The sequence below is a fragment of the Brienomyrus brachyistius genome, chromosome 9 (assembly GCF_023856365.1).
Source record: "Brienomyrus brachyistius isolate T26 chromosome 9, BBRACH_0.4, whole genome shotgun sequence".
NCBI classification, from domain to species: domain Eukaryota; kingdom Metazoa; phylum Chordata; class Actinopteri; order Osteoglossiformes; family Mormyridae; genus Brienomyrus; species Brienomyrus brachyistius.
The window spans coordinates 13,555,594-13,580,977 of record NC_064541.1 but is presented as its reverse complement, the minus strand read 5'-3'; the positions used below and the strand labels follow the sequence as shown (position 1 = coordinate 13,580,977).

Sequence of the window (25,384 nt, the reverse complement as noted above, 5' to 3'; positions counted from 1 at the left end):
ATTAAAACGTTCCCTTAAGCACAACTTTGTTGCGAGATGCCGATCTGAGATTCGTCTTTTACACCAGGGATGTGTAAAAAAGTAGCATGAATGGCATACGGTTTGCGACGCAGTAAAAATGCAGTTTTTTTTTTAATCTTCCTATCTGTTGGACTTGACGTTCCACAATGTGACCGACGCCAGCATTAGCATGTTAGCATGATCTGCAGTCTTAACTGCTTCTCTGCTTCCAGTTGCGGTTTGGCGTGCCTCCTGCAGTCACCAGTGCTTTAAGAGAGCTGAATGCATTACTGCACCTCTCATATTTATTTTTGCCCTTTCGCTTTCGGTGCTATCGGAAGAACAGAATAATAATTTGAGAATCGCGTTCAGGAAGAGCTTTAATGGTCACGGCTCCTCGAGCCGTTAATAATGAGTAAAAATGACCCGATGGGTTTGCAGCTTCGGGTCGATCGCGTGCAGTTGGTCGGGGAGTCTCCGGACCGTGGTTTCCTGTGATTCATTTTGACCTCCGAACAAATACTTCACGACACACAAGAGATTGTTTTAAATCTGAAAAACCGTGGCCGCTCATGAGCAGAAACCTCTTAAAAGTGCAGTGACTCAGTCTCTTTGTTTCCCTCATCGCAAATGGATCCAGCTAAATATAACCCTCCATTTTCCAAGAGAGTTTATCCACTTAGGCCCGTGCAAGTCCGCAGCCGGTCTCAGAGCGCACAACTCGCACGTTGAAGCGGATCCTGGACTGGACTTCAGCACATTCACACGTAAAGGTCAGGTTAGGGCCATCAGGGCACTGGAATCACATTTCTTCAGGGCTTGTGAGTTTGGAGAACATGGAGAGATGATGCCTTGCATGTCCTGGGATGAACTTCAGGTCCAACATGCCTCATCTGGTAAAAGCTTCAGGGAAAATGGACCAATGAACAGTCATGGGCTGCAGCAAACACACTGGCTCCACTCAGGACCGAGACATGATGACTGAGACATCCGGTGAAGCTCAGTCACAATGCATGGAGATGAACAGAGGATGACAGAGGTAAACAGAAGAGGGAGGAGTTTTCCATTAATTCGAACTGAAACGGCTTTAAACAATCTCAGATGATTTCCCAGAGATAATGACCATGAAGTGTTGACTTTGCCCGCAGTGTACAGGTTCTCTGCCTCCTAGGCTCCTGATCTTTCATACTCTCATTTTACAGTGGTCGCATACTGCATAGTCAAAGAGAAAAACAATAAACACTGTCTTCCCTTGTTTTCTGGGAATCTCTGCAGCTGGGTGTCCACCGTCGGGTTCAGGTTACGGTACTTCAGGGGACGTCATCTGTGTCTCGCTTTTGCACCAGAAAACCCTTTTTAAATATTAAACCTGATCTTCGGGCAGTGAATTAGTGGGTAGTGCTGGTGCCTCACAGCTCCAGGGTTTGAGATCTGCATCTGCTCTATCTGCATGGATTTTCTCCAGATGCAGCCCTGTTTCTACCTCCAAAGTCATGCAGTCTCTAAATAGCCCGTAGTGTGTGAGCATGCGACTATGCTCTGTGATAGACCGGCATCACGTCCAGGGTGCACCTCAGCCTCACCTGAAATATAAATGTACTCTTCATGTTGTGTGAGTTTCCTCAGTTCAGATATATATATAATTAGTTGAACTGGTTTCCCTTAATTGACCACAGTGTCTGGTTATATGTATTTTCTAATAAACTGGCATCTCATCCTCCTCTGTACCGGATAATTGTTTGGAGGGTGGATGGATATTTGGAGATCTCCTGTTTGTGTAAATATGACCAGGAGCTGTTGTGTTTTTAAGTTTCCTGCATTTAATCGGCCTCCAATTGGCTGTGTTCTCAGACTGGAAATGTGCTCTGATAGGGTGCAGTGGTCCTTAAGCGCAATGTTAAAAATACTGGATAAGTGGATAAAGGACCCAGTGGTGAACGGCACCGACTGTTAAAAATAAACAAGGCTGCAAGCAACACTCATGATGTAAGTCTTTCATAATGTTTTCTGTCACACTTTCTTTCTTTTAAACTATAATTGACTCCAGCTCTTTAATCTCAAATAAATTAGTCAGAGTTGATTAGAAGCAACACTTCATTCCTTGATAAATTTTTATTAAACAACACTGTGTGTGTTTTGTTTGGTCTAATGGATGTTCAGAATGTATATGAAATTACCCCGCTAATTAGACAGTTTGGGAAAGTATCTTGTGACTTGGCTTTGGGTCATGGGCGGCGAAGGCAGTAGCGTAGCGCTCGCTCAATGGGACATAAATACCGCGTCACAGCCTGGCCCTGGGTCACCTTTCACATTACAGGACTGCCCAGCTGACATTTTCCCGCTACGCCTTCGTATCCCCGTTCTTAATGAAACGCCCGACTGACCTTTTCATAGCAGAGAGGACTCTGGGTAGGACGGGGGGTCTTCCCATTGTCAGTCATTCCATGTTTCAGTAGACACACCCCCCCCCCCCCAACTTTGTGTACATCAAACAGGAACCTTTCGCTGACTTGTGGAGGAATGATCCACCCTCCCCATGTCCTTTCTCACGTTCTCCCTGCATGGCCAACTTCACCATAATGTCTAAATTACATACTGGATGGCTGGAGGTGTGGGATGCAGATACATCATTAGGTAAATGGTACTTGGACACTTATGAAAAAAATAATTGATCAACTGGAAAAATCCCCAAAATGTCTCAGACTTAATGCTAAGCTAAGCTCTCCTACAGTTTTTAAGAGGAACTTCAAAGGAACCAATTTTACAACCAGACTGAGTTACAGATGTGCGTTGCTATTAAGTTAGAATGACTACAGTATAATTTTAGGCCTGGCCTGTAATGGGACGATCAGCACAACAGCCGAAATCGGTTGCCTTTTATTTACTGTACAAGATGACATCCAGCATTGTCCATCCCTTCCCTGCCTGCCTCGCCTCTAGGTGAGCCGGTTCCCCGTAGGCTTGGCTTTATCTGCAGGAAGACATTAACCCACATCTCCATGAGACAAGCTACCACCCTGCATTCCTCTCCGCTTTCAGTCCCAGCCAGTTTTTTCCTGAACATTGGCAGCAGCAGATCTTGTCAACACCTCCCAGATAACTGCCTTCCCCTGAAACCTCCCAGTGTGTGATTACTGGCCCAGGCCTGAGTGTGTGTGTTTCCCTCTAGCTTAGGTACCCTGTCAAGAGTAAACACTCTGCTTCCATTATTTGTTTGAGCTTTTCCTAACTATCCTTTCAGCGCAGGGCTGAAGTTATTGTGTCAGACGCTTTGAAATAAGTCAGCTGGATTCTCTCAGTAATTTAGAATCACCAGTACAGGGTTATAGTTTATGGATTATTCTGATTTATTAACATCATAAAGAAACCTGAAGACAGGAGATTATTAGACCAGAAGTATGAATAATAAACAGGTGTAATTTAACGAGGGATATAAAATGTCTCCATTTATGGTTATTTTGTTAAGTAAATCACCTGGCATTTATGTCATTTAAATGTAAATTACACCAACCTGTGATTTGATATCAATCTCATATTATTTTTATAAGCAAGGCATTCATAAAATGAAAGAGACATGTATAAATGTGTGTAAATATATGATCTGTATTTGATGAAGTAAACCAATGAGATCATTTTAAAACCATTCAGCAGTGCAATACAAGGACTGCAACAAGAACGAATTGGGACACCTTGCCTTAGTTGAATAACACATTAATTAATATTAAAGAAGAATGTAATGTGCTTGTTGTATTTCCTGGTGCCGCTAAAAGTTTATGTGGCAATTAACATATATGACGTTTTGAAAAAATCGCTCTGGGTCATTAATGTGAACGCCTATAAAAATCATTATCATGTTGTATTTCACATTTGCAAATCCATTTCTATTTTACGGTTTATATTTCATAGCATAGCGGTTGGGGTCACAGGGCTATAGCCTGGTCCGTGCTGCAGAGGGCACAGGGCAGGGGACAGCCGGGTGGGATGCCAGGCCACCGAGGGCGTAACTGCGTGCTCAAACACTACGGGTTTACAGGTGCCAGGTAACCTAGCTACATGACTTTGGGGAAGAACAGAAGGAACTGCAGGAAACTCACATGCTCACAGAGCAGAGGCAGGACTGGAACCCGCAGCTATAGGGGTAACAGAGGTACCCACTGAGCCTCCAATCCACACAAAAACGTGCACTAGTCTACCACCTAAAATAGCACAGCTATTCAGTCGCTCATTGCTCCCACCCTTGTCTTGAACGGTGGTGGCTCAGCTGGCCCAGCTCTGCCCTGCCTGGCTGCACACCGGTCTCCACACCTATTGAACATCTCTCCACCGTGTGTTTAGTTTTAGAGAAATGTGCCGTGAAGGTATTTTCAATACAGACATTGGTCCAATGAATCTACAATGAAAATTGAACTTGAAACATCTTCGGAGCTATAAAAAAAAATCACATTTGTTAAGTGACTTGGAGGTCCTTGGCATGTCACTATAAATCGCGTTGATTGCATTTCGTCTCTGAGCAGTATTTCCTGTCTCTCCTCGTGGGATTGTAGGAACCGTCTGATAAAATGGGAATGAGACAGTTTCCAACCATCACGTTGAGTTATTTCCAGCTCCCCATTTTGCCGTGAGATTGCTTATTGTCGAGGAAGATGAAGAGCGCCGAGGAAGAGCACAGCGTACAAATAACCCGTGCAGAACGCACTCTGTAGCCTTTATTCATTTTTATTTCCTTACATGATTCCCCAAAGACTACACCGCAGCTTTCTTTAAAACTTCTGTACTCTGCTCTTTGGCCACACTGTAGAATTGAAGATTTTAATTAGCTCTTTAATTAGCATTTTCCAACGATATACACCTCTTCTGCTCATTTGTGCAGTAATTAATCCCAAAGTTGACCTTTTAGGTCCTCACCCTCGGGTGGAACCCGTTTGCTTTCAGGGGAACCGAACACGGTACAGAGCCGATGTGGGGGATTATGGGAAACATTACTTTTTGACATTTTTACATGTGAAATATGGAGGGTTAAGAAAAAGGAAAATCATGGTGTGAGAAAGCTTTTAAACATGGCCAAAATGTGACCTTGCCATTAAGAAATGACTCGGCACTCAGGAAGCTCATTTTGGGAATCTGTGCAATTAAAACAAATGTCTTATATATGGGAAATTAATAGATGCTCACAAAACTTTCGGGTCAGAGGACATTTGACTGCCAGATGGCTTAACTCTGTAGACACATGGTCAGTACTGAGAAATGTGTGAGCTGGATTTTAGTGGAAGTTATAAATTGTGTCTGCACCAAAGTTCACTGGCCGTCACGATTTCAGAGCAGGAAGTCATAGGAACACTGGAGAAACCATTTATCCTGTGTGTGGTGGGGCGGGGGGTAGTGGGACCTGTGCCAGGTAATATGAGACACAAAGCTGGTGCCCAGCCCGGATGGTATGCCAGTCCATCGCAGGGACCTCTCACATCAGTGCGTGTTTTTGGGCTGTGGGAAGAAGCACCCCGAGGGAAGCCTCTCAGCATGGGGGGAGCACATCCGTATGTCCTGCTATGCTTATATATAATTAACTTGTTGGCTGTCACTTGCCTTAATTGAAGATATATTTTACTGGATTTTTGCAGTGCAGGGAACAAGATGTGAATTGTTGCTGTCCCCTTTAGTCATGGACCAGCATGGTCCTCCTCCACGTTTCCTTGATAAGGATCATTCATTTATCTCAGGCCTGAAAAGCCCTTTGTAACCAAAAGTGCCATGTTAGGACCATCATTGAACCTGCACATTTCACCGCCCGCCCCCCACACTGGGACAGTGACTCTCTACGTCCTCCAGTGGCTCCACATCAGCGGGGTCCCATCCTCGCTTCTCAGAGTAATGCGTCACTCATTATTTATCTCGCTGCTACCACGGGCGCGCTGCTGTGATCACTGACCCACCGGTGAATGTACTGCCACTTTAATTCACGGTTGTAGTCAAGAGGGGGGTAACCTGCATCGCTGGCGGCAGCCGCAGCTGACCTGCTGGAGTCACTCCACCGTACGTCTTTCTGCCTGAGATTAACTCACTTCCATAAACTGCTCATCTGTTAAATGGAGTCTAAGCGTTTCTCCAGTAACCAATGAGCCGGTCTCAGCTGTTTACTTCCTGGCATGGTGCAAACCAAGATGAAGTACGATACAGATGTTCCTGGGTGTGATGTAATATATAAGAGCTGTCTGAAGCCGTTCCCATAATGCATTTGGTCCGTGACTGTCCTCTTCAGTGCTCCCTAATTACAAAATCTTGGGTAGTCCATCCATCCAGGTTGAATTAATTAAGGCTCTCCATTGGCCATCTGTTAGATAATTCCCATCATTTAACAGAGTGAGTCTTCCTAATTCTCGACGGGGAGATTAATTACCGGTGAGCTGTATTAATTACGTGCCAAATTTGCGCTCCGCGAAGCCGGCATGTTTGCTGTACGTGCGTCTGCCTGGAGGGAATATCCCGAGGGATTATTTCCGCTGTACCTGGACCGAAGGACTGGGGGCGCTCAGGGTCAGAGGACGCGGCAAAATCCGGTTTTCCAAGCCTCTTTCGCATGGGAAAGCGCATTTTACGTACTGAGCATTAGCGCGCGGCTAGCCCGGCGACACTGGCATGATCCGGCAGATGCCAGAGGCAGAATGACACTCCTGTAAGCCCCTCCCAAAGCAGCCTCTCCAGGTTTACCTCCCAAAGCCTCGACAGCGCGACCAGGCGCATGGCGGAAAACGCCTGTGAGTAACTAAGTCACAGATCGTGGAACTTGGCTCTCTTGATCCTGAGCAGCTGCTGGGGAGAGCAGCACATGTAGCAGACAAACGCGAACACTACGGCAAATAAGCAGATTAGCAGCCTCGGATCTGTTGACAAAGGCCTTTTAGCGTGTTTGTTGAGTGGCGCCGTTCACGCCCGTGAGCCAGTGTGCAGAAGCTCCCCTGACTGTTTCGCGCCCGTGGAGAGACTCAGAATGAACGTATTTCAGAGGCGGGGAAGCCCGGCACTTGTTAAACTGAAAGCACGTTTAAATGGGGAATGAGAGCACGGTTTGTTATCGTGGCACGTAGGACAGGTATTACAGATCATTCTGCTCTCTGCAGAAAATAGAATATTCTTCATCCTGATAGCCTGTGTATGTTGGGCTCTAAGAGGAATTCTAAACCAGCATAACTGCGGCTCTCTGCCGAATTCGCTTGGGTAGGGGTGGGACTGAAGGCACACTGATGTGCTTTCATTTAGGTTTGGATAGATCTGGGGGGGTGCGGATGTTGAAAAGGTGATGAAAATGTGTGGGGGTGCTCTGCGGCCCCAACAGAGCTGGCCTCCATGTCTGAGATTTGGCCGTAAGCAAACAGCTACTTAGGATGCTCTTCAGTGAGACGTATAGTTCTATAGTCTGTATAATTGGAGGCTGTGTAAACCACTTTAGATTAATTAATCCAGCTAGCTGTAACCCTGAGGGGGATAGGAATCATAGTCATTAAGGACTTTTAACCCAAAGGACCCTTAGTCATTAAGGACTTTTAACCCAATGGGCTGCTAGCTTCAGGCCTCAGCATGGCCGGCTGTTATACCCTTGATCAAGTAAATGGAAGCTAAATGGGAGCATGGAAATTTCCAGAAAGCATACGGTATATGAGGGGGCGGCCCAATGAGGCTGTAGCAGATGATTCCTCCTCCCGCTGGTCAACTACTGTACCTGCTTTGATGTTTTATTTATCCGACCAAAGGTTGGGAGAGGTCTCCTTCCCCGCAGTGAGCGTCTGGACAGGCTGATAAAAAATGCGCTTTAAAGCCACATGACAGACGTCCACGAGTTTGGTCTTAAGTGGGAAGAGGGAGGTCTTGAGGTCAGTTCGGACTAGAAATGGTGATAAAATGTCTCTTCAAAGAAAACCCTATGTGCTGTGCCTACACCTGAAACCAGCCGTTCGTTTACCTAGCGGAACATTTTGGGTATGTAAATAAATGATGTAAAGCAATCGATGATTTAAGAACGTGTCCCTGCTGGTGAGAGAGAGAGAGAGATAGAGCGATAGAGAGAGAGAGATCTGCATCAAGTGGAGGATGCCAGTGTTTTTCTTATAGTTGCACATCATATGGTTTGATAACTCAGTCGTCCCCATAGTTTGGGGTCCCACACGAAGCCACTTCTCCTGGGACAGAGGTGTTTTTAAACCTCAATATGCATTTTTAGTCTGATGAGCCCGTCCTGTGGGCTTGGCTGTATTACCTTCATCATACATTAACCACCATTCTGCCTCTCACATTTCATTAAATAATGTTTAATAATAATACGGAATGTATTTCATGTAAACGATCATTGCGGATTGACAGGCATTCTATCATGAACACAGTTCATATAATGGAGGGTGCGGCCTCTTCGGCACTGAGCGTGCTCAGAAGGACCCAGGCCAGAAGGGGGCGTGGCCGAAGGAGCGTGTCAGAGTGGCTGATCTGTTCACGTGCTACGCCATTTACATTCCTTTTCTTTTCAATTCCATTTCAACTCCTTCCCATTTGACTGCGGACCCCCCTTTTCATATGGTGGAAGGTTAAATGTTCCATAGAGGAGGTCACTGTTATCTGATGAAATATGCATGAATCCAGACACCCATGCAGGGAGGGTCATTTTCAGGGAGCGGAATAAATATTTATCAAAATAAGGGGAGGAAACGCCGTGGACCGAGCGAACTGGCCCCGTGCAAACAGAGTCCTAAAGCCTGTATTCATAATTCTCCTTTTATTAAACGTTTAAATGCTGTATAGTATGGGCTCAGTTATACACAATTTGCCTGACAGCTTTTATATTATCTTAAAGCCACATTTTTTAAGTGATATTATAATTTGCCTGAAGGGACCCACCTTGGAATTAAAAGCTAAGAAGCTTTAGTGGAGTTGCAACCCTGAGCCGGTCCCACAGTGAATGGACGGTCTTTTCTGATCTACGACGAACTTGTTCTTTCTGAGGAGGTCAGGATGATATGGCTATTTAAGTTCGTGAATTAGTTTTACAAAAATTGCTGCACGAACATATTTGCAAAGACCCACCATAAATAGATTTAGATCATACTCACATACTTCTTTCCTCTGTACAATGCTGACCTTTTTTTGGATTATGGGAGGGGCCAGGCTTATATATGGGGGAAACACAGATTCTAAGAAAATATGGGCCAGATTCAAACCCGCAGCCCAGACAGCACTGACCAGTTAGCAAGGTGATGTAGTTAAAGCTCAGAGCCTCCAGCAGGAGGGTGTCAGATGTCCCGTGAACATGACCCAGATCTGAAGGTGCAGTCAAGCTACTGGCAAGTGAATTAGGGGGCAGCAAATTCCGAAATGTGGAGCCCACGGTATCACATGCCATGTGGGTGTGTCCTCTCTGTCCTGAAGGAGCACACATGAGGAGGAAGAGGAGCGGCTGTCCTCTGGCCGGGCCGCTCTCCAGCCCATCACTCACCAACACACGCTGGCCGCTTTGCATTCCCCTCATTTCTTCTGCATTCCTCTTCCTGTTCTCCTCCGAATGCCTTAATGGTTTGTTTTCTTCACAAACCGCATCCCACGGACAATCCTGCATGGAAGAATGAACAGGGATCCCGTTCTCCGGGCCCAGATCGTTGGCTTGGAGACGTCTGAGTTAATGGCTGATTTGTTTTCTTTCGGTTTTTTATCTTCTCCTTCCCTGGAGCATCTCGTTATTCTGGCCGATGTCTGAGCTGAAACCTTCATGTAAACACTGTTGCTCTCACCTTCTGGCCTCTGCTCTTCCTCTGATGTCACTTAAAAATGATTTTTTTAAATATTCTTCACTACTTAGTATTCAGGCAACATGGGTACCTCGTCGAGGACCTTGACCCGGCCCTGCCTGGGGGGTGGCCATAAATAGCCACATCACCGTGTCACACAACTGACGTCAGTGTCGACGCTCTCCCAGTGTCGATGAGGCAGGGAGATGAATGGTGACGTGAGCAGGCGCCCCCTGTAGGTCCAGTTCTCGCTTTTCCTGATATGTTCTGTGGGCTTCCTTTTCCTCAGCTGCAGATGGTCACTGGCAGGTAGGACTGGAGTGTGAGGTAGAGCTTCTCGCTGGGTCTGTGTGTGTTTCACACCTGCATAGTCTGAAGCTCACGTCGGGGCCTTGAGAAGCCGCCCCACATCATTCACAGCTTACGCAGAACACCATGTTTATTAAAAGACGATTTTTTTTTCCTCACGGGTCATTGGCTTTCTTCCCGCTGTGACGCAGCCTTGCCATGTGGTCACGCCCCCCTTTAACCATGGCATATAAATCAAGCATTTCCATTGGTCTGTGAATAATCCGCTTTGACTGAATGCTGTAACGGTCCCATAACCTTCACTAAAAGGCAGCCGTGTTGAGACGCGTGTCACCTACATCATGCCAGAGGAGCAGAACAGGTGCTGTGAAGGCTGACTGCAGCCTCCCCCCTCTCAACCATCGCTCGCTGGGCTCGGGCGCCCTGTCCGTACGGAAAGCAGGCAGCCAGAGGTCACATGTTCCATTTGCAGCCGAGGATGGCTGCTGAGTCGTAACCCCTGAGCTCTAATATGTGAGAGCTGTAGGAGGGACCTCGTTAAAGCTGCAGAATAACTCCGAGTTTCCCTTCCTCGGGTCAGGAGCCCATCCGAGTCTGTCAGGGTGCCCAGGGCCCAGACATTTTTAAAGTTAAATAGGTTACCATGAGTTCGCTGGGAAGACTCTGGCCCCGATGTGCTTGGTTAGAGGTGTTTATGCAGACAGAGCTTCTTGCCGTCCATTATCTGCTAAAGCACATGGCACAGTGTAGCTGTTCATTTAAGCATCTATAAACACACCGGCATGTGATTACTGGCAGACAGCCATGACGCACGTCACTCAGTGTTTGATGCCTGTAGAAAAGCAGCAGTGTTTGTTTAGGGAGGGAGTGATAGCAGCTCCCGGGTCAGTCAGTCTACATCCATCCTGCAGAAATGAGGCCGTCACATCTGGCTCATGAGGATCACCACGGCGACCAGCTCTTAGCTAATGAGAGACGATCTGCTATTGCATCCTGTGGACATTAGACTCTGCCTGCACATTTGCCTGCATGTCTGTGGGCAGTTTTGTTGAAGTCCTGTAGATTAAGTGCCTCACCTCAGGGTACGGTAGCAGGGGCCCCTCACCCCAGGGTACAGCAGCGGGGGGGCCCTACATGCACTGTGCTCCATCAGTATGCATGTGCAGCGATCTCACGCCTTTCTCCTGGTGGCTGGAGACCTTGTGCCTGTGAAAGTGCAGAGGCATCGCTGACTCCTTCCATCCCTGTTTTCTGTCTGGGTTCTTCGCTCTGCGCTGACAGGGGAATGGCGGCTCCAGCTCTATGGCTCCAGGCAGTTCGGCCCCACTGACCCACTCATGGCAGGAAGATTAGTGATTGCTTTAATTTTACTGAAAGCAAGATGCTGGAGTGTAGACCATCTAAATACAAAAACAGATTGGCCTGGTCCACTGGAGGGATGCAGAGAGACAGACAGACAGGCAGGAGGATAAACAGGCAGGAAGAGAGACATACAGACAGGCAGGCAAGAGGACAGACAGGCATATAAAGTGACAGACAGACAGGCAAGAGGATAAACAGGCAAGAAGAGAGACATACATACAGACAGGCAGGCAAGAGGACAGACAGGCAGGTAAAGTGACAGACAGACGGGCAGGAGGATAAACAGGCAGGAAGAGAGACATACAGACAGGCAGGCAAGAGGACAGACAGGCAGGTAAAGTGACAGACAGACAGGCAGGAGGACAAGCAGGCAGGTAGAGAGACAGACAGGCAGGCAGAATGGACAGAAGAGTGTATGTTGTGTCCAATGGCCTGTGCCCTGTGCTGGACTGGCATGCAATGCAGGGCACCCCCTGCCTCATTTTCCTCACTTCCTTGAATCAGCTTCAGGCTCACTGCCACCCAGGGATGGGATCAGTGGATCTGGATCAGTCGGGCTTCACGCACACTTCATATTTCATGACAGTTTCACAGTCTATGAATAAATGATTTGGGCCCTTTGGTTCCTGATCTTTCGGGTAGTAACCAGGCCAGAAAACTACAAACACATCTGTAGATCTTCACAGCAAGCCTGACCTTTTCTTAGTGTCCTGCACCAACATTACAGTAACAAACTAACTGTTTCAGAAGAAATCCCCAGTTTTATAGACAGGTTAACGTTTAAATTTGAGCTAAAATTGTAAGTTGAGAGTGACATTTTTTTATTTATTTAGTGTTTCTTTAACCCAGGGTAACATTTTTGACTCTATTTCTTCCCCAAGCTACAAAGCAATAAAACTTGCATTGTTGGTGTCAAGACAGCACGAAATACATTTGAGCTTGCGGTTGGACAGTTTGCTTTCGGAGAGACACGGGTCTAAATTGGTTTTCTGTCGTTACCACCTCCAGATGGCCCAGAGCTCATTTAAATGCAGGCCTGACTTGGAGCTGGTAGCTGAGCCGTCATTCCCAGCAATGACGTCACTGCTCTGGTGAATGTAGACCATCGATTCGGCGGTGGTCGGCACCAGATGCTGGTTTAAGTGGAGGCATGATACCACAGTGGCCTGTCTCGAGACACACCCCCTCATCAGAACATCTCCGTTTGAGGTGCAGAGGTGTCTGTCAGTTATCGCACTATGCCTCAGTTCTTGCCCAGTGTTCAGCTTGCAGAGTGTCAGTGAGCTGGGAACTGCTGGATTGTGTATGTCCAGGAAGCCGTGGAGCTCTCTCCTGACCTCCCCGCTGGCCTATGGGGCCCATCCCGCTCCTGTGGCCTGCAATTTATGTGTGATTATGCTGGGGGAGTGACCAGGAGAACTGTGATGTTTTGCACATGACAATGTGTTTCCCATTAGTGTTAAGTGGCTTGCCTCGTACATTAGCTGGTGTTAGCGCTGTGAGAGCTCCTTCACAGATTTTACAGTCCAGACAGCTTGTAGCTCCATTGATAAACCTGAAAATCTGACCAAAGATATTCTGGCTAAATTCCGGGCACTTAGGATGTAATACTGTGACCAGGCAATGACCTGCCCCCTGCTCTGCCTGCTGCCCCTTCTAGCCATAAACTCACATGGGCATCTCAACACTGATAGGCCATTTGAAGGGAGAGGGTGTGGTTCTGTGAAAGACTTCAGATTATGAGCTTAAATCTCACAGAGAGAGGTATAGTTCTTTGTTGACTGGGAGCTCACAGGGTGAGGATGGGGCTCTGTGAAAGACTCTGGGCTATTGACTGGGAGCTCACAGGGTGAGGTTGCGGCTCTGTGAAAGACTCTGGCCTACTGACTTGGGAGCTCACAGGGTGAGGATGTGGCTCTGTGAAAGACTCTGGGCTATTGACTGGGAGCTTACAGGGTGAGGTTGTGGCTCTGTGAAAGACTCTGGGCTATTGACTGGGAACTCACTGGGACAGGGTTAGCGTTGTTGTCATCAATTACATGAATAGACCTGCATACAGTTGTTCGCACTGGAGAATAGCAGAGTCTTTAAATTGGCCTTCAAATGATGTTTTAAAGCTCTGAAGAGCGCTGGAGGGCAGGAGCGTAGTTTCAAATCCCGACCTTTACAAACCGATTTCCTCATAGCAGATGAGATCAAATCGAAGCTATTTCAGTACTACTTACTGCAGAACGAGTGTGTGTATCGGGGAAGGAGTGTGACTCACAAAGACGTCTGTTATTTGGTTATTCAGTGTAATAATATCAGTATGATGACTTCACATGCTGGTAATAATGGCAGCTGGCTTTCAGTGGTTCTTTGGCTTTATTTCCCTGTGGAATATGCTGCTTTCTAATTTATAATTATTTATACAAAGAGATGAAGCCCTGTAATTGTTGCTTGACTGTAACTGGTTTGAAGCCTGTAGAGTATGGTCATCTCCAGGAGTTTGGAGTAGACACCTCCACAGAAATTCTAACCACACAGCCACCTGTAAGTCTGTAATGTGAACATGTAATCCTGGGTCCTCCCTTGACGTTAAACGTTTGCTTCTGTTTCCGTTTTACGCATTTCTCTCCAGTTATTTCCGAAGTCCTAAAAATGCTGACATTTTTGATGGACACAGTCCGTCCTACATGCAGCGCCATCCTGCTTGTGAGCCCCTGAACAATACAAACCAGAAAGGAACGTCACTAAATAATTTTAATTCCATGAAAATCTCCCTGCAGATAAACCTACGAATAAAATTTGCATTGAAGTCTCTTTAGGCATATTGTTTAAGGCGCTAAAAGGGCTCGGAGATGCCGGTGTCCTGAATCGCTTACGTTGGTTGTTCCCTTCGACGTCGGTAGTTCGGAGTTACGGGCTAAATGAATTTAAATGGGGCACTCTACCCATCACAGGATATATCATCAAATGAAAGGCAGCTGAGCTTTCAGGCTAATTCTGGCACACTAATGCTTGCTGAGTAAGAGATAGCACTGGGCTAATTTCACAGTGATTTTTTCAGATGTCTTCAGGATAATAGACTGTGGCCCCATGGTACCGGCGGTAGACGCCCTGCCCTCTCTGCACCCCTGGCGATCGTTTGGAACCCCACCAGCCGATCTGCCGTCCTTGTGCTTTATTGGGCTCCACCTTCGAGATGTTCTTTTGCATAAATAGCCTGCGGCGAACCCGATTCAATGCATTAAAGAGCAATGAGAGGTCTGCGGCCTTCAGACCCTCGTGTGTCTCCCTCTGATTACGAATAAGGGATCAGTGAACTGTACCGATCGCACAAACGTGTCCCAGCATCAGGGGAGAATCTAGGGGGGATATTAGGATGGACATAATTCATACAAAGAGACCGACCAATGATTTGAATCGATGAGTGTCAGGTGAGGGGGCGTTTTGGGGGCCAATCAGCTTTCAGCTAGGGCCAGTGCCCTTGTGGCCTCATCCTAGTATATGCCCCTGGCCGACAGTCACACGAACACATGTCCAGGTAGCTGTGGTTTTTCTCGGGTAAGCTTTCCTGCCTTTCTGCTAGCCCACCCCTGCTTTTGCTTTCCGCTGTTCAGGCTGCCTGTGGGGGCCGGGAGGAGGGGGGGTAGCAGCACTGTGCCGTGTTGGGTTATTATGATTGATTTGTCAGGCTAGTCCAACCACAGGATTTCCAGGGATGCGCTACTTTGGAGCAGCTGCCACAACCCCCCGGCTGCCTGGGAATGAAGCCACCCAGAGGCCTGAATGGGAAGCGCGGATCTGTGGACAATTCTGGTGTGTTGCGAGCAGCTTGAAGGAGCAGCCAGTGGGAGAAAGAAAGGGGGCACAGTGGCCATAGTGACAGACAGTGGCATGGGCTTCTTACAGATAGCTTACAGAGATAGCAGTGATGGCATGTAACATGTGGCAGTCAGAGTAGCGGGCAGACCCAGCACACGTTTGTCGCATTTGGTAAAATCCTCCACAGCAGGCGAGTGGGATCTGGCTGCTGATGACTAGGCAGAGGCCATGCGGCTGCCCTCGCTTCCTCCGCAGTGACTGACCGACGTTTCACAGATGATCACTAGATATGACCTGCACTGGGGTTCAACAGCCAGACGTGCTGGGATGTGAGTGCGTGACTGTAAGCCCTAGAGCACACAGCGCCGGCGTGACTGTACACCCTAGAGCACACCGCACCGGCGTGACTGTACACCCTAGAGCACACCACTCCGGCGTGACTGTACACCCTAGAGCACACAGCGCCGGCGTGACTATACACCCTAGAGCACACCGCACCGGCGTGACTGTACACCCTAGAGCACACCACTCCGGCGTGACTATACACCCTAGAGCACACCGCACCGGCGTGACTTTACACCCTAGAGCACACCGTGCCGCGTGACTGTACACCCTAGAGCACAACGCGCCGGCGTGACTGTACACCCTAGAGCACAACGTGCCGGCGTGACTGTACACCCTAGAGCACACAGCGCCGGCGTGACTGTACACCCTAGAGCACACAGCGCCGGCGTGACTGTACACCCTAGAGCACAACGCGCCAGCGTGACTGTACACCCTAGAGCACAACGCGCCAGCGTGACTGTACACCCTAGAGCACAACGTGCCGGCGTGACTGTACACCCTAGAGCACACAGCGCCGGCGTGACTGTACACCCTAGAGCACACAGCGCCGGCGTGACTGTACACCCTAGAGCACAATGCGCCAGCGTGACTGTACACCCTAGAGCACAACGCGCTGGCGTGACTGTACACCCTAGGGCACAACGTGCCGGCGTGACTGTACACCCTAGAGCACACAGCGCCGGCGTGACTGTACACCCTAGAGCACACCATGCCTCGTGACTGTACACCCTAGAGCACAACGCGCCGGCATGACTGTACACCCTAGAGCACACCATGCCTCGTGACTGTACACCCTAGAGCACAACTTGCCGGCGTGACTGTACACCCTAGAGCACACCATGCCTCGTGACTGTACACCCTAGAGCACAACGCGCCGGCGTGACTGTACACCCTAGAGCACAACGCGCCGGCATGACTGTACACCCTAGAGCACAACGCGCCGGCGTGACTGTACACCCTAGAGCACAACGCGCCGGCGTGACTGTACACCCTAGAGCACACAGCGCCGGCGTGACTGAACACCCTAGAGCACATTGTGCCGATGTGACTGTACACCCACACCAACACCGGCATCCTCGCATCCAGAGGGCTGCCCGAATGACGCTGGGATTTTCCTTCCCACCTGGTCTCGATTCAGTTAATACTCATCTTGATTGAACCAAATGAACTCTGAGTAGCTTCTCTCCTGTCTGTGCCCCCCTCATCCCCTTCCCCCATCCCCACGATGTCAGGACAATCAGAGCTTTCCTGAAGGACACCTTCATTTTACAAGCCGTGTGGACTGTCCCCGTGTCAGACAGAACGCCGGGAATCTTACAGCCTGGTTATTTATTCATGAGCCTGTCACCCTGAGGGTAGCAGGTGGAGAACCTGTGCAACACATGAGCTTGGAAGTTAGAGGCTGGACGTTCAAGACCCCAGAGGACTTAAAGGTTAATTAGCAATTACATTTAGGTCCACTTTAGCCCTTCCTGACCCTGGCTGCTAAGTGCTACACAGCAGCCCTGCCTGGGGGCTGAAGGCAGAACGCAAAGGGAACGAGCTTATGGGAGATGGATGTCCTGCTTTAGGAGATAATGTATGTGATGCTCCTGAGCAGTACTAAACAACAGTAAGAGGACGTACCCCTAGCAGCATCTCAAGGCTTCTTCCAGGGTGGGGTATCCTCCCCACCAGAGCTTCCGTGGGACATAAGAACCTACAGCCCCCATCCAGCCACCCCATTTCCGTATCTCTTCATTTTAAAAATGAGCATATTCTTCTAGGCGTTCCTGGAGTTGCAGAGGGCTGCGATCACTTTAAACAGTTTAGTTCTAAAGTGTTGAACTTTTAATCATCCGAGCTTTATCCGGAATGACCTCCTGAAAGATTGCCGCGTACATCAAATATTTACGCCCCTGCTTCTCGCGTGATTAATCATTAAGCAAGCAGAGGAGTGTAAGGATCCTGCGTCCCCTTCGACCAGAGGCAATCATTATCATATATTATACCGCTGTGTTTTATTCGAGCAACCTAAGGACTGCGCAAAAGCACCGTCAGGACACGGCTTCTGAAACCTCCTGCTAGCTTAATAACAACAACTAAAATTAGACCCAAAATGCCAAAGATGGACGCAAAGTCAAATTTCAGAAATCGTTGCATCACTTTTCCTGCGGCTGTGTGTGCCGGTCCTGTAATGGGTGCTTTCCTGCAGTACGTAAAGGATTGTGTGAGTGCTTTTTAAATTTAATTTTATTTTGCTGCTGAGGAGCCTGAAAAAGTTTTTTAATATCTATATTTTTTTGTTGTAAAGTTATTGCGTTTTGCATGCAAGAAGATGAAAGCAGCCAGCGATTGTGGTTCTTACAGCACAATCAGTGAGTGGAGAGCGAACAGAGGACATCACTCTCTGTCTCCAACTCTGCCTGAAACATCGATAGATGGTCGACGTGCCTAAATGACATGCCATCGCATTTGTGGGGGGGAGGGGGGGGCTGGGCATCCTGCAGGATGGAGGGAAGGTGTGATTTTCAAACCAGTGACTAATGTATTTCTCACGCTACCTGCATAAGTTCCTGCTCATGCAAAATTCAGTACATCTACCACAAAGGATATAACATGCAGTCGATGTTTTTTGTAATCAACGAAGATAAAACTGCACAGAGTGTTATGACAGCCTCTGGACTCAGATCAGAAATCTACTTTGATGTCATTTTATCCACTGATGTTGGTTTTTGCGACTGGGGTGTTTCTGACAGTTTCCCGTTGTGTCACCAAACATGCACCGACTTTTAACTGTACAGTGGCAGACACTGTGCGTGGGAGGGAGACCCGACGGGCTCGTGACGTCATTGGCGAAGCTCAGCTGGATGAGGATGGCGACATCGTTCATTGATACAGAGGCACTGACATTGTGCAAAATGCTTAATTGTGGTTTGACATTAATGAAGCATATATAGTCACAATCTATAGTTCATAAAACAGTAAATTGGTTGAGGGGGACAGGGGGGGGGGGGGGAGCGGGCTGCTCAAAGCTGTACAGCTTCTTTCTGGACATGGTGAGCAGTTCCCAGCTCAGGTACCGCCCTCCTATCCCCCCCACCCCCCTCCGCCCCCAGGGATTAAATGAATTGGGCAGGAGATTAAAGAAATGAACACTTGACACTTCTTATATACTGACCTAACCATCTCCCCCCCCCCCACCTCTTTTAATACATTTGTGATGTTTCTTTCAAATGAAGAGCAAAATCTTCACCAAAACGTGAACATAAACCCCTGAAGACATTTAAGAGCCTTGGGTTTATCTTTCCAGCATATAAAGGATAGCAGAGCAGGACCAGGAGCACCAGAGTGGAAGGAAAAAGCTGCTTTATAATTAAGAACGACTTGGTATCCCTGTGAAGTTACAGTGACCTTAGTTTGCGTAGGTAATGGGCAGGTCCTTTTACTCCTGTGTGTTTGGCGTACACGCGTGTGTGTTTGGCGTACACGCGTGTGTGTTTGTGTGTGGGTTAGTCTCTGAGAGAGAAACCTGAGCACATTAGTCTCTCCTGACTGTGCTAAAATGAGTTTCTTTTTTTTTTTTTGCATACTTTGCAGTTAGATGGATTTCACTGGATTTAAGTGAACACAGAGAACATACAGTACTGAGGAAGGATAAGAAAAACAGGCTTTCAGACAGAGAGTTGACTTGTAGATCATTAAAAAAATATTTCCTCTTTTGATTCTGCTATGTGCCTGACAGAAGGAATTTGCTGTCCAGCAAATTGGAGACCTTCTCTGATTGGTGCCCTCATCAGCGCCATCTTTCTGCCCAATAACAAGCGTCTGCGATTCGAGAGGCATTGAATGCCTGGCTGTAGAACAGTCTCCGAGCAACTGGGAGAAATGTGAGGGCAGGTGTTCCTAGATGCTGAGACGCATCAGAGGAAAGGAGCTGGGCTTGCCGGACAACCTGTGCAAGCGGGTTGGACGCCTTGTGGACTGAGAAGCCGGGGTCTGTGCGGCAGCGATGGAATAAAACCAGAGAAAGCCAGAGAACCAGAGAAGCCAGAGAAAAGCCTTCAGAAGAGAGAGGGCACCTCTCAAGATAGGGGTACGCAACAGAGGGACAGAGGAGTCGATGATGAAGAGAGGAAGTAAATGAGACACAGAGAGGGTAGCAGCACACAGAGAGGGTAGGTGGTACTCAGTGGTGAGGGAAGGGGCAGGAGATGAGCTGTCTATGGTGAGGGAGGGGGCTAGAGGGGAGCTGTCTCTGGTCAGTGGGACTGCATGAGAGCAGGTGTCTGTGGTGAGGGAGGGGGTGGCAGGAGGCAGAAGGGGTGGTGTCTGTGGTGAGGGAGGGGGTGGCAGGAGGCAGAAGGGGAGGTGTCTGTGGTGAGGGAGGGGGTGGCAGGAGGCAGAAGGGGAGGTGTCTGTGGTGAGGGAGGGGGTGGCAGGAGGCAGAAGGGGTGGTTTCTGTGGTGAGGGAGGGGGTGGCAGGAGGCAGAAGGGGTGGTGTCTGTGGTGAGGGAGGGGGTGGCAGGAGGCAGAAGGGGAGGTGTCTGTGGTGAGGGAGGGGGTGGCAGGAGGCAGAAGGGGAGGTGTCTGTGGTGAGGGAGAGGGTGGCAGGAGGCAGAAGGGGAGGTGTCTGTGGTGAGGGAGGGGGTGGCAGGAGGCAGAAGGGGTGGTTTCTGTGGTGAGGGAGGGGGTGGCAGGAGGCAGAAGGGGAGGTGTCTGTGGTGAGGGAGGGGGGGCAGGAGGCAGAAGGGGTGGTTTCTGTGGTGAGGGAGGGGGTGGCAGGAGGCAGAAGGGGTGGTGTCTGTGGTAAGGGAGGGGGTGGCAGGAGGCAGAAGGGGAGGTGTCTGTGGTGAGGGAGGGGGTGGCAGGAGGCAGAAGGGGTGGTTTCTGTGGTGAGGGAGGGGGTGGCAGGAGGCAGAAGGGGTGGTGTCTGTGGTAAGGGAGGGGGTGGCAGGAGGCAGAAGGGGAGGTGTCTGTGGTGAGGGAGGGGGTGGCAGGAGGCAGAAGGGGTGGTTTCTGTGGTCAGGGAGGGGGTGGCAGGAGGCAGAAGGGGTGGTGTCTGTGGTAAGGGAGGGGGTGGCAGGAGGCAGAAAGGGAGGTGTCTGTGGTGAGGGAGGGGGTGGCAGGAGGCAGAAGGGGTGGTTTCTGTGGTGAGGGAGGGGGTGGCAGGAGGCAGATGGGGAGGTGTCTGTGGTGAGGGAGGGGGTGGCAGGAGGCAGAAGGGGTGGTGTCTGTGGTGAGGGAGGGGGTGGCAGGAGGCAGAAGGGGAGGTGTCTGTGGTGAGGGAGGGGGTGGCAGGAGGCAGAAGGGGAGGTGTCTGTGGTGAGGGAGGGGGTGGCAGGAGGCAGAAGGGGTGGTGTCTGTGGTAAGGGAGGGGATGGCAGGAGGCAGAAGGGGAGGTGTCTGTGGTGAGGGAGGGGGTGGCAGGAGGCAGAAGGGGTGGTTTCTGTGGTGAGGGAGGGGGTGGCAGGAGGCAGAAGGGGTGGTGTCTGTGGTAAGGGAGGGGGTGGCAGGAGGCAGAAGGGGAGGTGTCTGTGGTGAGGGAGGGGGTGGCAGGAGGCAGAAGGGGTGGTTTCTGTGGTGAGGGAGGGGGTGGCAGGAGGCAGATGGGGAGGTGTCTGTGGTGAGGGAGGGGGTGGCAGGAGGCAGAAGGGGTGGTGTCTGTGGTGAGGGAGGGGGTGGCAGGAGGCAGAAGGGGTGGTGTCTGTGGTGAGGGAGGGGGTGGCAGGAGGCAGAAGGGGAGGTATCTGTGGTGAGGGAGGGGGTGGCAGGAGGCAGAAGGGGGGTGTCTGTGGTGAGGGAGGGGGTGGCAGGAGGCAGAAGGGGAGGTGTCTGTGGTGAGGGAGGGGGTGGCAGGAGGCAGAAGGGGAGGTGTCTGTGGTGAGGGAGGGGGTGGCAGGAGGCAGAAGGGGTGGTGTCTGTGGTGAGGGAGGGGGTGGCAGGAGGCAGAAGGGGAGGTGTCTGTGGTGAGGGAGGGGGTGGCAGGAGGCAGAAGGGGTGGTGTCTGTGGTGAGGGAGGGGTGGCAGGAGGCAGAAGGGGTGGTGTCTGTGGTGAGGGAGGGGGTGGCAGGAGGCAGAAGGGGTGGTGTCTGTGGTGAGGGAGGGGGTGGCTGGAGGCAGATGGGGAGGTGTCTGTGGTGAGGGAGGGGGTGGCAGGAGGCAGAAGGGGTGGTTTCTGTGGTGAGGGAGGGGGTGGCAGGAGGCAGATGGGGAGGTGTCTGTGGTGAGGGAGGGGGTGGCAGGAGGCAGAAGGGGAGGTGTCTGTGATGAGGGAGGGGGTGGCAGGAGGCAGATGGGGAGGTGTCTGTGGTGAGGGAGGGGGTGGCAGGAGGCAGAAGGGGTGGTGTCTGTGGTGAGGGAGGGGGTGGCAGGAGGCAGAAGGGGAGGTGTCTGTGGTGAGGGAGGGGGTGGCAGGAGGCAGAAGGGGTGGTGTCTGTGGTGAGGGAGGGGGTGGCAGGAGGCAGAAGGGGAGGTGTCTGTGGTGAGGGAGGGGGTGGCAGGAGGCAGAAGGGGAGGTGTCTGTGGTGAGGGAGGGGGTGGCAGGAGGCAGAAGGGGTGGTGTCTGTGGTGAGGGAGGGGTGGCAGGAGGCAGAAGGGGTGGTGTCTGTGGTGAGGGAGGGGGTGGCAGGAGGCAGAAGGGGTGGTGTCTGTGGTGAGGGAGGGGGTGGCTGGAGGCAGATGGGGAGGTGTCTGTGGTGAGGGAGGGGGTGGCAGGAGGCAGAAGGGGTGGTTTCTGTGGTGAGGGAGGGGGTGGCAGGAGGCAGATGGGGAGGTGTCTGTGGTGAGGGAGGGGGTGGCAGGAGGCAGAAGGGGAGGTGTCTGTGATGAGGGAGGGGGTGGCAGGAGGCAGATGGGGAGGTGTCTGTGGTGAGGGAGGGGTGGCAGGAGGCAGAAGGGGTGGTGTCTGTGGTGAGGGAGGGGGTGGCAGGAGGCAGAAGGGGTGGTGTCTGTGGTGAGGGAGGGGTTGGCAGGAGGCAGAAGGGGAGGTGTCTGTGGTGAAGGAGGGGGTGGCAGGAGGCAGAAGTTGGGTTGTACCGCTATTCTAAGAAGGCAGAGAAGAGTAGGAGTATGAGAACTACGGGTAAAAAGCAAACTGCATCATGTCACGTTTAAAAATAAGACTAATCACCTTAGATACAGTCATAGTGGGACGACACGCTGCATATACTGCAGAACAGGAATAATCAGCACAGATTTTAGCTTTAAACGGTTATGCTATATATACATGCAGTTATGCTTATCATTTCTTTTTGCAGGATATGATTTTAATCCTTTAAATGGGCCAGACAGTCGCTGTGAAATTCAAAAGTGAATGAACAAACAGTACACAAGTGGCCCAAAATGGTCGGCACACTCTCAGGCTTTATCCAAGCCACTGAATGCCTTTTTTCCATTTTTCATGCGCCTGAATATTTCCTTGACAAAACAGATTGTTTGTTCGCAGGCCTCACAGAAAGTGGCAGATAGGTCTGTGGGATTATACAGAAGGGAGCATTTAAAATAATAATCATTCCCTGTCAGCGTGATTATACGGCCCTTCCTGAAGCCGCCCGTTTGTTTGGACCAGAGCCCCTGAACTGTCAGCAGGAACGGCAAAGTGACAGGGGGCCGGACTGAATGACTGCCGATTTCTGTCACATAAATGGGGTGTGAATAGACAGATTGCCCGTGCCTCAAGATGAAAGAATAATGAGTCATAGCAGGTTAGCAAAAAACGTGTGTAATCACATTAGGAAAAAGAAATGATGTTGGGTCCTGATCTGCCTATTTGGTACCTGAAGGAAACGTTTACTGTCAACCTGTAAGGAACGATAATAGAATATGGTACATTTACTGGCTTTTAATACGTTAATAAAAGTATGGATTATGGTATAGAACAGGGGTCCCCAACCAGGGGCGTTTCTAGCTATTGAAAAGCATCAGGGGCTAAATCAAACTGACCTTTTTTATCCTTTTGACGGATGACTGGCCTCGGGGCTAAAAGGCTAAGAACCAGGCTTAAAATATAAAATACTCAGGCTTATGGCCCGAGTGATCGGACCTAACGACGCCCATGTCCCCAACTCATTTTCCCCGAGGGCCAAATTCCATCAGCAGTGACAGCCGACCGTGGGGGTCATTGACGAAAAAATTTGCTGTGGGGGGGGTGTCAATCCAGATTCTATCATGTATCAGTATGTGACTGCTTGTCGAGAACTAGTATGGAAGTATAAAGGGAGCTGAAATTCTTTTAAAAACTGTAGTCATTGTTTTCAAATTTGTAGTGTGTCATGAATGAAGATGTATGTGTGCTGTTTGTGGGGTTTTGTGAACGTTCGTGGCAGCAGTGAACTTTCACAGAGACATTCACCCGGATCCGGTGTGCAAGCACACACGCTCGGCCACATCAGGCCTGACACAAATACCGCCGCTACTGCAGACTCAAGCCTGCCTCACGCTTCCACATGCGCCTTCATCCGGTTTCGGGCTGCGGACAGTCATGTGCGCAGCAGCTTGTGTTCGTGCTACGTCTGGCTGCAGATGCGGATGGTCGCGCTCGGTGCTGCAAACAGCAGTGATATTCCATCAGACCAGGAGAGGGCAGATGCATTGCAACAAACACATAAAAAGTATAGTGAAATGGGTGAACTTTTATAAGAAATTAAAGTTATTAGTCTAGGCTTGGGCAGTATTAAGGTAATAAGGCATACCGTGGTATTTCAAAATTTTTACGACAAAATTAGGCAGGACCTCTACCCCCAATCCGACCCCACCCAGTCGGTAGAATATTATTGGCAGGATTCCAAAATTCCTGAATAGCGTTGGTTTCTTAAAATACCATATATCATAGTATAATGTCTGAACGGTATGAAAAATTAGATATGCGGGGCCCACGGACACTCCTCATACTGCTACTCACCATAAGTACTACAGCATCCACAGCCGCTCTTCCTCTGCTCTTTCGTCGCTGACCTCTGGCCTGTGAAGTCCCGCGCTCCCTGATGTACTCAATCATTTATCATACACAGGTGCGGTTGATCCCCGCGACCCAGTAGGATAAGCGGTTTGGAAAATGGATGGATGGATGGAGGTGCGGTTGATGCGCACACTTATGCACGATTTCCGTTAGACATTAAAATCTGAGACACACGCACACCGGCCACAGTCATCTGCAGCCAACCCTTAATGGTAACATTTACATCTCGTCCCCTTGCCGGTGACCAAAAGCACATGTGGTAAAGTAAAGTATGAATTGGCCCCCAAATTCTCATTGGCGTGGAGAAGATGGTGTCATCTTCCCTGCTTAACCAGATGATGGCTTCACACAAACTCAGAGCCTGTAGCAGCCAATAGCATTGCGGAAGTTACTCACTAAACTAATCCATTACAGACAGGTGGAAAGTTCAGGTCCAGAAAGTACAAATCCAGGCCAAGGTTTTGTTTCAACCAACCAGATGAGTCCTCTATCACTGTGACTCTTTATACTCAACTGGTTGGTTGAAACAAAATCTTGGTCTGGATTTGTACTTTCGGAACCTTTAAGAACATAAGAAATTTACAAACGAGAGGAGGCCATTCGGCCCATGAAGCTCGTTTGGGGAGAATTAATAGCTCAGAGTTTCCACCTCTGCAACGGATTACTTTTGTGAATAATTTCCCCAGTGCTGGTCACCAGACATCCATAACAACAGCGTGCTGCTCTGCCTAAGGGCCGTACGGATGATTTTAAAGTAAAAATAACCGAAAAATAACTTCATTTCATCCCTCCTCATGGGAGCATGAACACCGCTGGGAGATTGAGAAGCAGTGCTGGTTTTATCTTGAACTTCTAGCAA

General features: G+C 49.7%; 1 protein-coding gene across 1 annotated transcript in view; it reads left to right on the top strand.

Moving 5' to 3' along the window:
• The window catches only part of LOC125748859 (G patch domain-containing protein 8), an 82,228-nt gene that overhangs the window by 5,398 nt on the left and 51,446 nt on the right, over nt 1-25,384 (top strand). The window lies entirely within an intron of this gene.